We start from the raw sequence: 11,954 nt of genomic DNA, 5'->3' as shown, positions 1-11,954 counted from the left end.
ATGGGCATTTTGGCCAGAAAATCGGTCCCTAATAGACAAGGAACCGCAAGAGACCTCGAAATTAACACAATTCCCGAGGCCGACACTCCCCCGATAGCGATTGTAGCGTAAACCTAGCCCACAATGCCCATGCTACCCCCGTTCGCGGCGATGCAGGAAGCGTAAGCCGGACTCACGGCCTCTGGTGGGATGTTCAAGAGATGGAATATTACATCCGAAAAAATGGTCGCGGACGCTCCGGAATCTACCAAAATCCGTACGTCCACCCCTTGTATCGACCCAGGTACAGTGGACGAACCGGTAGCGGCCGCGACGACCCGCCGAGCCAACTTATGCCACTGCGTTACCGAACGACAAGGCGCAGTCAATGGCCTCCCGTTATTAACAACACCCGGATCGCATGACAACGGTGATGAGTGAGGTGTCAAGCCTTGCCGGGTGTCTGGTGCGCACCGACTTGCCTGTGCTGGCGAATCCTTTCTTGGAGCGGCCGCTGTCGAGGCCTCCTCCTGGGGCGGACCCGGGACGCGGGCCCAGCAGTCCCTGGCATAATGGCCCTTACGCCCGCAGCGGAAACAGTCGATGTTGTTGCGCCTTGCTGCGGGCGCCCCGCCTTGACGCGGCCGTGTCGGTGGCGCAGCCCGCGGCCCCGGCCACGGAGCAGCGGCAGCCGATAGCTCCTGCGGGCTCCTGTCGTCCGGCACATAAACTGCCTTCTTGGGGTCCCAACCCATGGCTCCCCCTTCGACGATGGGCCCCCCCGTCCACGCCGTAACTTGCTTCCACCGGCGCAGGTTGAACTGGGCGTCCAGACACTTAGCCGCAGCCCGGGATGTGAGCTTCTCGTGACCGCACACCGGCATGGGAATGCCGAGATCCGGGGCCAACTCCAGCATCTTCCCCAGGATGAGAGGTTCCAACAGGTCAGGCTCCATCTCCGGGTATGCGGCCATTGCCAGCTCCAGTACCGCGCCCCTATACGCCACCGGAGACTCCTCGGGTGCGCGTTGTCGTTGCACAAACCGGCGATGAGCATCATCCAGCGGCTCGTAAGCGTCTGCCATTTCGTCGAACACACCACGCAATGTTTTCTTCTTCGCGGCTTTTATAGAGCGAAAGAATCGAACGGACTCGTCATGAAGGAGAGTCGGAAGAACTTCTAATGCCTCGGCGTCAGTCCACCTCGCCGAGCGTACCGCTGCCAAAAATCTGCAGGCGAACGCACTCCAATCGCCCCCGATGGAGAATTCCTTGACAGTCGTTAGGTGACGACTGCGACTCCTTGGCGCGCTCCCTCCAGCCGCTGACTCATCCGGTGGCATGTTCAACATGGCGTCGCAGCGTGGTGTCGACAAGATGGCGGCCTTCCGTCGCGGAGGGCCCAAAATGGCGGCTTCCCGCCTTTCGTCGTGCACCACGCCCAAGATGGCGTCTTCGTGCCGCGTGGCTGATGGCGTCGACATCGAAGACAACCCGGGCTCCTGCGGACCACCAACATCTCCTTCCGACGCCGCCCTCGGCGTAACGAGCTCACACAACTGTGCAAGTACGTTCTTGAGAGTTTCAAGTTGCTCCGCCATCTGACTCCATCTTAAATCCGCGTCCTTTGGTGCAGACTGGTCCGCCGACGCGGCGACATCTTGGACCCCCGGACCCGCACTCGTCCCAGCACGGATCTCCTCCTCTGCCGGAGTCGGGTCCACCGCAGGAGGAAGGTCATCGTCGTCAGAAGATGAAGCCGATGCCGGAGACGGAATATTCTTTTTTCTCAGTTGTTTAGCCATGCCGTTACACTTTTGACACCAGTGTAATAAAAGACTCGGACGCTTCTCTCTGTCCTGTGTCCTTTATTTGTGTTCGATCTCTTTTCCCTCACGGCACTCCCCTATATACTCTCTGCTCTGCAGACCCAGGCTGCTGTCGCTCACGTAGCCTAACTCCCTCCTAGCAGACCCGCTGTTGTCTCGTCGCGCAGACCCCTGCTGCCCAACTCCTCCCTTGCAGACCCGCTGCTCTCTGCAGCCTCCTCGCTGCTCCTGCTGCCCGGGGGTCAGTCACCGTTGGCCGACGGTGCCGATCCTCGTGGCCCGGGTGTGTGGCGATCTCGCCACTCTCTCTCTCTCACCCTTCGCCCTGCGTGGCCTCACACTTTCCCAGTCTCCGATCTCTCCCCACTGCTTCCGGCTACCCCCCTTATAGACCTCTACCCTCTCCCCCACGTGACGTAACTCCTCCCCCCATGACGTCACTTCCGGGAGGTCGTTTACGCCCGCATTACACCAGGATGCGGGGGTGTAGGTCACCAGCATTTTTCTACGTCTCAAGTATAATAGGCTGAGCTCCTTGTGATTGAGTATTTTTCTGATTTCCATGGACTTTTTATTAAGTAACAACATTTCAGTGAGGGAATATTTGTTGATTTTAGATGGAGTTTTTTGGGCTTATAGGCATAGAGACGTTTACAGTGATGATGTTGTTGTGGCCAACGGGTCGTTTCTTCTTTGTAGGTGGTGGAAACTGCCTCCATAAACTCTACTCGTTTCTAAGTTGTAACTGTTGGTTTGAAACATATCTTCTTTACTGCATGTGCAAAGGTCTTTGAAATTACCCCCTCCCTCTCATAAACGCTATCACGTCAAACACTCACGGAAGCTGAACCTAAACGCCACATTCAACGTTCATCGTCAGCAGCGCGAGGCGATTCTGATGCTCCATAGACACTCATATCTGCAAGGACAAAAATCACATCTAAGTTCGCTCTTAACAACTGTTTATGCAAAGCCAAGGGACATAGGGGGGCAGTGAATGGAGGTCATGAGTTCGGGACTTGGGTTTTGAGCGGGACGAGTGCTGAACATTGGATGTGGGAGTCTGGAAGTCTGTGGCGAGGAGAGGGGAGCATCATGACCTCGCGAAGGAACCCAGCAGGGCTCATGATGGGAGTAAAACTCCTGCTCATGGTGAGGACGACCTATCACATTCTCTAATTAGTTTGTTAATTAAAGGGTTAATGTGTTGCTGAGGTTATGGTATATAATCCAATGTTCAACTGCCTGTGACTAAACTGGAACCTCAAGTTTAGTGACTATGGTCTCAGCCTGAACATCAGTAACTCACAGAGATCCAGAAACTCACAAAGACTCACTGACTCACATAATGACCCACAAACTCTTACAAAGACCAAGGGACTCGCACAGAAGCACACAAACAAACACAGAGACACATAATGACTCAGAGACGCATAGGCTTGCAGAGAGACCAAGTGACTCATACGGACTTTGTTATTAAACGAGGTTCTCAAGTGTCAGCAGCTAATAGTCTCCTTTCATTTGTTGAAGTGATGTTATGCGTGGTGGTTGTGAGGGTTAAATTCCTAATTTTACTGTTGTGGTTAAGTTGTCCTGTTGATCTAAAGTTGGAGTCTGTGATCAGAAATTAATTCAATATTTAAACGTTTTGATTTCATATTCTATTGGTTGAATAAAAACTACTCGAGATATTCGATTTTCAGGATGTACATGGATAACACGTCCGTTCGTCGTGTGTTTGATTGCTTCGACTTCAACACAAACTTACAGTGTACAAATTAAGTCAATTCATAAGGAAGCCAATGGGGAATAAAAATTATTTGATAGTGATATATTGATTGATTGAATATATGTTTTACTGTTGAATTCTTGAAAGTGACATGGTTTGCCTCGTACCTTAACTGTTTTAAAAAGTGAAATAATATAGATATCGATACGAGTGCACGCCATGAATGAGGGTCACAGCAGACCGTGGAGCCAGTGTATTTCTAGCAGGTATCCGTATTTATTTAATATTTGATGTATGATTAATTATGTGAACACAATGACAGAAGGAAAATGTATTGTCTAGATTCTTAGATATCTCCAATGTATTGGATGGATTTAATACACTGTTCAACCTCATACACAAAGGCAGATTTTAATAACCTCTTGTTTACAACAACAAAAAAATCAGAGCACGGTTGGAGCACAGTTCGGTAGGCACAAATACATTGTAATTTTCCTCCAATATTTCTTCCACATCTCTCACTTTAAGTTTCCTTAATAGGACTTGCCGTACCTGTCGGCTCTATATCATTCAACACCTGGAAAACATTTAATTGGTTTTGAGAATTTCCACTGGTTTACTGCAATACCTTCTATACTGCTGTACCACTATACCCACTCCACTGATAAACCACTACACCTTCTCTACTGCTGTACCACTACACCTTCTCTACTGCTGTACCACTACACCTTCTCTACTGCTTTACCACTACACCTTCTCTACTGCTGTACCACTACACCTTCTCTACTGCTGTACCACTACACCTTCTCCACTGCTGTACCACTACACCTTCTCCACTGCTGTACCACTGCACCTTCTCTACTGCTGTACCACTACACCTTCTTTACTGCTGTAACACTATACCTTCTCTACTGCTGTACCACTACACCTTCTCTAGATAGATAGATCGTTTATTGTCATTGTCACCAGTACAACGAAATTTAAAATGCTCACCAGTCAGGGCATCATTCATAAATTTAAATTAAATAAAACAAGAAAATAAAAATTTAATTAAATGAAAGATAATCAATTTATACTATATATAAAAACAGCCCAAGTATACCCACATACCCACATAAGGTTACATTTTGTCATTGCACATCTCTAATCACATTCAATTGTAAACACTATTACTTAATAATTAATTAGCATTATTGAGTGTGGTGATCGCTGTATGATAAAAGCTCTGTTTGAATATGTTTGTCCTTGTTTTGACTGATCTGAATCGTCTGCCTGATGGCAACAGCTCAAACAGTGAGTGTCCAGGGTGTGAAGAGTCCTTTAGAATGATCTGTGCTTTTTTGATGCAACGTGAACTGTGTAGTTCTTCCAGTGTGGGGAGATGGCAGCCGGCGATCTTTTGGGCTGTGTTGATGACCCTCTGGAGCGCTTTCCTCTGAGCCACTGTGCAGCTGGTGTACCATACACAGATGCAGTATGTAAGAATGCTCTCGATGGAGGCTCGGTAGAAGGACACCAGCAGTTTCTGTGTGATGTTATTATTCCTGAGGATTCTCAGGAAGTAAAGTCTCTGCTGAGCCTTTTTCAGAAGCTCAGTGCTGTTGGCGCTCCAGGTCAGGCCCTCCCCAATGTGGACTCCCAGGAAGCAGAAGTCTGCCACCCTCTCCACACAGTCCCCGCTGATGATTAGTGGTGGAGTGTCCGTTTTCTTTCTCCTGTAGTCTATTATGAGCTCCTTGGTCTTTGCGGTGTTAAGGAGCAGGTTGTTGCCCCTGCAGTATGCTGTCAGCCGCTCCACCTCGTCCCTGTAGGCAGACTCATCCCCCCCAGAGATGAGCCCCACCACTGTGGTGTCATCAGCAAACTTCACAATGGTGTTGCTATGGTGGACGGCGGCACAGTCATGTGTGTAGAGGGAGTAGAGCAGGGGGCTCAGTACACAGCCCTGGGGGGAGCCGGTACTGAGGCTCAGGGCTGTGGATGTATGACGGCCCACTCTGACCCTCTGTCTGCGGCCCGAGAGGAAACTATGTATCCACATGCAGGTGGAATGTGGAATCCCCAGGTCGCCCAGTTTTTCCACCAGTTTGTGTGGGAGGATGGTGTTGAACGCAGAACTGTAATCCACGAAGAGCATCCGCACATAGCTCCCCTGCTGCTCCAGGTGTGACAGTGCAGCATGTAGTGCTGTGGCCACGGCGTCCTCCGTGGATCGGTTCGCTCTGTAGGCAAACTGGTGGGGGTCAAGGTTTCGGGGCAAGCTTCCTATGATGTGACTCCGGACCAGTTTTTCAAAGCACTTCATCACCACTGGCGTGAGTGCTACTGGCCGGTAGTCGTTGTAGCTGGAAATGTGGGTTTTTTTGGGCAGGGGGACTATGGTGGAGGACTTTAGGCAGGGTGGTACAGTGGACTGTTCCAGAGACAGGTTGAAAATCCTTGTAAAGACTCCAGCCAGCTCGTCAGCACAGTTCCTCAGCACACGTCCCGGGACGCCATCAGGTCCCGCAGCCTTCCTCGGGTTGACGGCCCGCAGCGTGCGCCTCACCTCATGCTCCTCTACTGTGAGGTTTAAGCTGCTGTGGGCCGTGAGGTTTGGTGATGCTGTCCCTTGTGGTGTCACCTCAAAGCGGGCAAAGAAGAGGTTCAACTCCTCTGCCAGAGCGGTGTCACCATCAGCAGCTCCGAGGTTGGCCCTGTAGTTGGTGAGGTGCTGGACTCCCTGCCACACCTGCCTGCTGTCGTTACTGTCCAGGCATTCCTCAATCCTCCTCCTGTAGTCTGCTTTGGCCTCGCGGATGCCTCTCTTCAGGTTAGCTCGGGCTGTGCTGTAGAGAGCTTTGTCTCCGGAGTTGAAGGCGATGTTCCTCTCCTTCAGCAGTTGCTGGACCTCCCGGGTCATCCAGGGCTTCTGGTTGGGGTAGACCCGAACGCGTTTGTCCACAGTGACAGTGTCTATGCAGTTTTTAATGTAGCACAATACACTATATGTGAACACCTCCAGGTCCTGATGTTCGAAGACCCCCCAGTTGGTCCTATCAAAGCAGTCCTGCAGCTGCTGGGTGGCACCCTCAGGCCAGATGGCGACAGTTTTTGTGATGGTAGGAGCCGTTTTCTTGATGGGGGCGTATGCAGGGATCAAAAGCATGGACAAATGGTCAGACTGGCCCAGGTGTGGTAGTGGTCTAGCCCTGTAGCCTAGTTTGATGTTGGTGTAGACCTTGTCCAGAATCTTAGTTCCCCTAGTAGCACACTTAACATGCTGGTGGAATTTAGGGAGTGCTGCTTTTAAGTCTGCATGGTTGAAATCCCCTGCTATAATCAGCACAGCGTCAGGATACTTGCTCTGCTGAATGCTAATGCTGCCATGTAAAAGTCCAATAGCTGAGTTAGCATTAGCATCCGGTGGGATGTAAACAGCAGTTATCATGACCACAGTAAACTCTCTTGGGAGGTAAATCGGCCTGCATTTAACAGTCACATACTCCAGATCTGGGGAGCAGTGGCTGTCTACAGTCACAGTGTTAGTACACCAGCTCTTATTCACGTACACACAGAGCCCCCCTCCTCTGCTCTTACCGGAGTCTACTGTTCTGTCCTGGCGCTGTGCTGTGTAGCCTGCGAGCTCAATAGCAGAGTCCGGGATGGATGAATGAAGCCAGGTTTCTGTGAAAAGCAGAATGCAGCTGTCCTTCACTACGTTGTTCGCTGTAGTCTGTAGCCTCAATTCATCCATTTTGTTCGCGATGGATCTGGCGTTCGTGAGAAATAGGCTGGGTAGCGGTGGTTTGAGTGGCTGCCTCCGTAGCCTGGCTAGCGCACCGGCCCTGCAGCCTCGCCTCTGTCTTCTCTCTCTACGCCGCCTTCGCCTCCTCCCCGCCGGGATGATAATCCACGGAGAGCCGGGCCTCCTCGCTAACTCCACTGGAATCTTGTGAAGACGGAGAAACTCGCTTGTAACACTCCGATCGTAACATAGTCTGATCTTAAGGAGATCGTGCCGGCTAAAGGTGTTACTTGCCCGGCAAAATGAACACAAAACAAGACATAACGCGAACATAAACAACCATACAAGGCCCCGACCGGGTAGACACTGAGCTGCTGCAACTGTGTGCGCCGCCATGATGAACGCACTACACTTTCTCCACTGCTGTATCACTCCACCTTCTCCACTGCTGTACCACTATCCCCACTCCACTGCTGTACCACCACACCTTCTCCACTGCTGTACCATTACACCTTCTCTACTATTGTATCACTACACCTTCTCTAATACTATACCACTCCACCTTCTCCACTGCTGTACCACTATACCTTCTCTACTGCTGTACCACTACACCTTCTCTACTGCTGTACCACTACACCTTCTCTACTGCTGTACCACTACACCTTCTCCACTGCTGTATCACTACACCTTCTCCACTGCTGTACCACTACACCTTCTCTAATGCTGTACCACTACACCTTCTCCACTGCTGTACCACTACACCTTCTCCACTGCTGTACCACTACACCTTCTCCACTGCTGTATCACTACACCTTCTCTACTACTGTACCACTACACATTCTCCACTGCTGTACCACTACACCTTCTCTAATGCTGTACCACTACACCTTCTACACTGCTGAACCACTACACCTTCTCCACTGCTGAACTCTATCGAGAGCAGCTTCACAAGCACAGGAGTGGCGCTCACTCCCTGGCCAACAGGAAAAGCAGGGCTGCCCCCGGCCCTCTGGGCCCTATTCCTCCCCTTCTCTTCTGCTCTTTCTTCCCTAATGTAGTCCACTAATATGCTCCTTTAATGAATAGACAATTGTGTAAGAATACATAATGTGTTTCTTATCGGATTTATGTTTTCTGTTTTGTGAGGCAATAGAGACCCTACACATTTACCAGAACTCCACAGCTTGGCCTTCCCTCTTTCCTCAATATTAAACACGTAGTTTGTGTGATCTGTGCCTACCATTTGACACTGTATGCTGTGTGTAACCCTGGTTAGGCTATGTGGATCCGAGTGACGTCAATAATTATCAAGTCGAATTTCTGCACACGCTAACACCATCTGGAATGCCACCTCACAAATTGATTTTGAAAAAAGGAACCATTGTAATGCTGATTCGAAATCTCATCCCCCAAAATTGATTATGCATTGGCACACGTCTGGTGATTCGTGAAAGAAACTGGAATTTTGTTGTGGCTGAAATCATTTCAGAATCCAATCGTAGAGATATTGACTTCATTCCCAGAATAGATCTGGCACCACATGATGTGAATTTGATACCATTGTCAATAAGTCACAAGGACAAACTTATGAGTATTGTGGACTTAATTTTAACGAACCTCTTTTTTCCCATGGACAACTTTATGTTGCGTTGTCAAGATGCAATAATCCAACCAAATCAAGTGGTGATTCAAGAGACCTCATCTCAAGAAAAACTTTTGGGAAATGATCGTCAATTTACACCAAATGTTATATACAGAGATGTGTTTGATTCAACATATTCAATACAATCTTTACATTTTAGTCGTTTTGATAAAATTGTATTTTCAGGAGCCCGTGATATTACAGGAGAGCCTGCTACCCAAATGTCAATTGTCACATCATGCAGCAAATTCCAGCTGCAGGCTCAGGCACAATCAACCATAAAGCCAATTGAATTAGAGTGAGAAGCAGCGTGAGTGGATAGTGGTGGGAGTAGAGTGGGTATGGGCAGCAGTTGTAGTGGTAGGTGGGGACAGTAGGGGGGACGGATGGTGCACCTGCCAGTAGTCATCTCAGTCAGTCAACCTATGGCACCTGCTGGTCCCGATACCTCCTGTCAGCAAAGGGCCTTCGGCATTTCACTTGGCCTCAAAGTGCACCTGGCCTGTCACAGGCGCCGTGGTGACATCGTCACTGAGTGATAAATGGCGGGTATTGGTAGGGGTGGGGCAAGAAACAACTAAAATAGTAAGTTTAAGGGGGGAAATGTATTGAGAATATGCAAGGTACATGGTATGAATACATGTGTAGTGGATTCTACTTAGTCGCAGACGTACTCTTTGGAAGCAACACATGTATTAACACCAATACATTAACACAAAGGGGTTATACTATGAGACATCTCCTTTACCAGTGGCAAAATAGAGTAGCAGGTTTTTACCCTTTCAACTGGTACAAAAACTGACACCTTTATACAAAGCATCATGTTTGGAATAACCACAACACAAGCAGTAAAAATGCAAACAAAAAGAAACAACTCTGATGATGATAATGATATGCATTGTCCTTGAAGTTGATTGGTCCACACCCGAGACAGCTTTTCTTAGAGCCTAGTCTCCATTGGTGTTGGACCAGATGACGCCAAAAGGTGTACAACTCAAAGACAGTGCACTATCAGAGTATTGAGAGCTCGGGGTAAGCATTTACACTATGGGACATCTCATTTACCAGCAAACATGATGCCTTGTATAAAGGTGTCAGTTTTTGTACCAGTTGAAAGGGTAAAAACCTACTACAAAGGGGTTACTACCCCTTTATCAGATAACCTTTGGTGGTGGACCACCAGGCTAGCTACACTAGTTACTGGGAGTAGCTACAATGGACAGGACCCTGGCTTGGGTCTTCGTCCAAGTGTTGGTGACTTCTTCTTGGACGTAGAACGTAGATCGTAGATCTCCAGATGACAACAGCAACGCTGAACCCCGGTCCCTGTCAGGGACACGGTTTATATGCTCGCTGGCCGTGGCTGGCCCTGCCCTTGGCCACGACCACCTTCTCGAAACATCTAGCAGGATCTCGCCCTGGCACGTGACCACCCCCAGCCCCCACTTGGGGCCCCTGTGTAGATCTTATCCGTCACGTGCCTTCCAGGGTCAACCAGAGTGCCATGGTCTGGGGTAACCTCATCCCATGGCTGACACTCCCACACTCCCTCCTGTAGGAGTCAGCACGACACTCCACGCGTGGTGCCACTGAGCGCTATCCCGACGCACACCGAGCCTCCTCTAGGGCTGGTACTACACCCACCTACGGGGTGTCCGCGATGACAATGCATCACACGTCGTGCCTCGCTCAAGCTGGCATTCCTTATTGACATTCACGATGTCGCTACATACGTGATATCCGCGATGTGAGTACATCGCATGCCGTGCCTCTTTAGGGCAGTCACCACACAGTGAGATCCGCGATGCCACTACACATATAACTAATTTCGCTCTGGATATAGTTAACAACGAAGTGACGACCGACACACGATTGCCAATTTATTGCCAATTTATTAAGAGCCTTTATTGGTTGGCACGAATACTGTCTTCAAGCACGAGCTTCGGTTCTTCAGATACGAGCTTCGTCTTCTCTCCAAGTGTCTCTTCCCCTTGTTGTATCCCTTTTTATACCCCTCAAGCCTCCTTTCTCGAAGGTTTCCTCGACCTATCTCCCTCAGTCAATCCCCATCCTCCTCTTACAACGGTTGTCAACCGTTCTCCTCTCGGTCAACCGTCGTTTTCCCGCCCTTTGCATTTGTATCTTTCCTCCAATCCCTTCAATTCTTTGTCTCTAGCCAATTCATTTCCAGGAACCCCCTCTGCACTTTCCTTTTCTCCGTCATCCACCCCACGTGGCCTCTCCCAGATTAGGGGCACTGATCAGGGGCCTTGTTTTGTTTAGTTACTCCCGTCTTTGCACGCATGGCATTACTCATCGTCAGGTAAGTCGTCTGTTGTGTTTCGGTCTTTACACATATATGCACAGTGACAAGTCGATTTTAGGTAGCCTGACACTCTCACATTATGTATAGAAATGCTGTGTGTTTGGCAAACCTTTGTATATATGTAGGGGTGTTACGGAGGGGCTGTTATACAATGGGATCAGATGGGAAAGAAACACAGTGGGCGTGGCTATGTCGGTGCACGGGAAGGTGCTCCCAGCGACGTCCGCATCGGGCAGCCTGGGGGGCTGACTCGGAGCGGGGGGTTTTGGTATAAAAGGGGATGAGCCGGAGGGCTCAGAGAGAGATGTTGAAGCTAACCAGTGAAGACCAAAGATCGTCATAGATAGAGCCCTGGACTCCCCTGGATCGCCGCCCTTATCAGGGCCGAACAGGATCGAGCCAGTGGCGTGGTCCCGAGAGCCAGAGCCGGTGCTCTTGTAAGAGCTGGTCTGAGACTCCGGGTACCGTGAGCCCGACTTACCAGTGTCGGGCTAGCTAGCCTTCCCTAGCCCGTTAGTGGAGGACCCAGGGGTAGGCTAGGCGTAGCTAGAAGTGTATCCCCAGTTAGACGGGTGAGGGGGCCGATACCCCCTCCAGTGTTGTATGTCAGTGCTGTACTGTACCGACACGGAATAAATACGTGTGCCTCCAACCCCGGTGTCAAGGTCTCCTGGAACACTATTACATCTATATACACTGTGGTGCAGTATATAAATTGCTGT

The 11,954-nt window shown here is 49.8% G+C and overlaps 1 protein-coding gene across 2 annotated transcripts in view; it reads left to right on the top strand.

The window, feature by feature from the left end:
* Positions 1-2,513: 2,513 nt before the first annotated feature.
* Positions 2,514-11,954, top strand: part of LOC144737926 (uncharacterized) — a 52,995-nt gene continuing 43,554 nt past the window's right edge. Inside the window, exon 1 of one of the 2 annotated variants that reach the window (XM_078620808.1) lies at positions 2,514-2,960. The gene's annotated coding sequence lies outside the window, so the exon portion shown is untranslated. The remainder of the gene's footprint in view (positions 2,961-11,954) is intronic. The other variant, XM_078620810.1, reaches the window with a different exon arrangement.

This window comes from Lampetra planeri, chromosome 75 (genome assembly GCF_965212315.1).
Source record: "Lampetra planeri chromosome 75, kcLamPlan1.2.h2, whole genome shotgun sequence".
Classification (NCBI taxonomy): Eukaryota; Metazoa; Chordata; class Hyperoartia; order Petromyzontiformes; family Petromyzontidae; genus Lampetra; species Lampetra planeri.
Note: the sequence above shows the minus strand (reverse complement) of the source record. Positions and strands in the feature narration are given on the sequence as shown.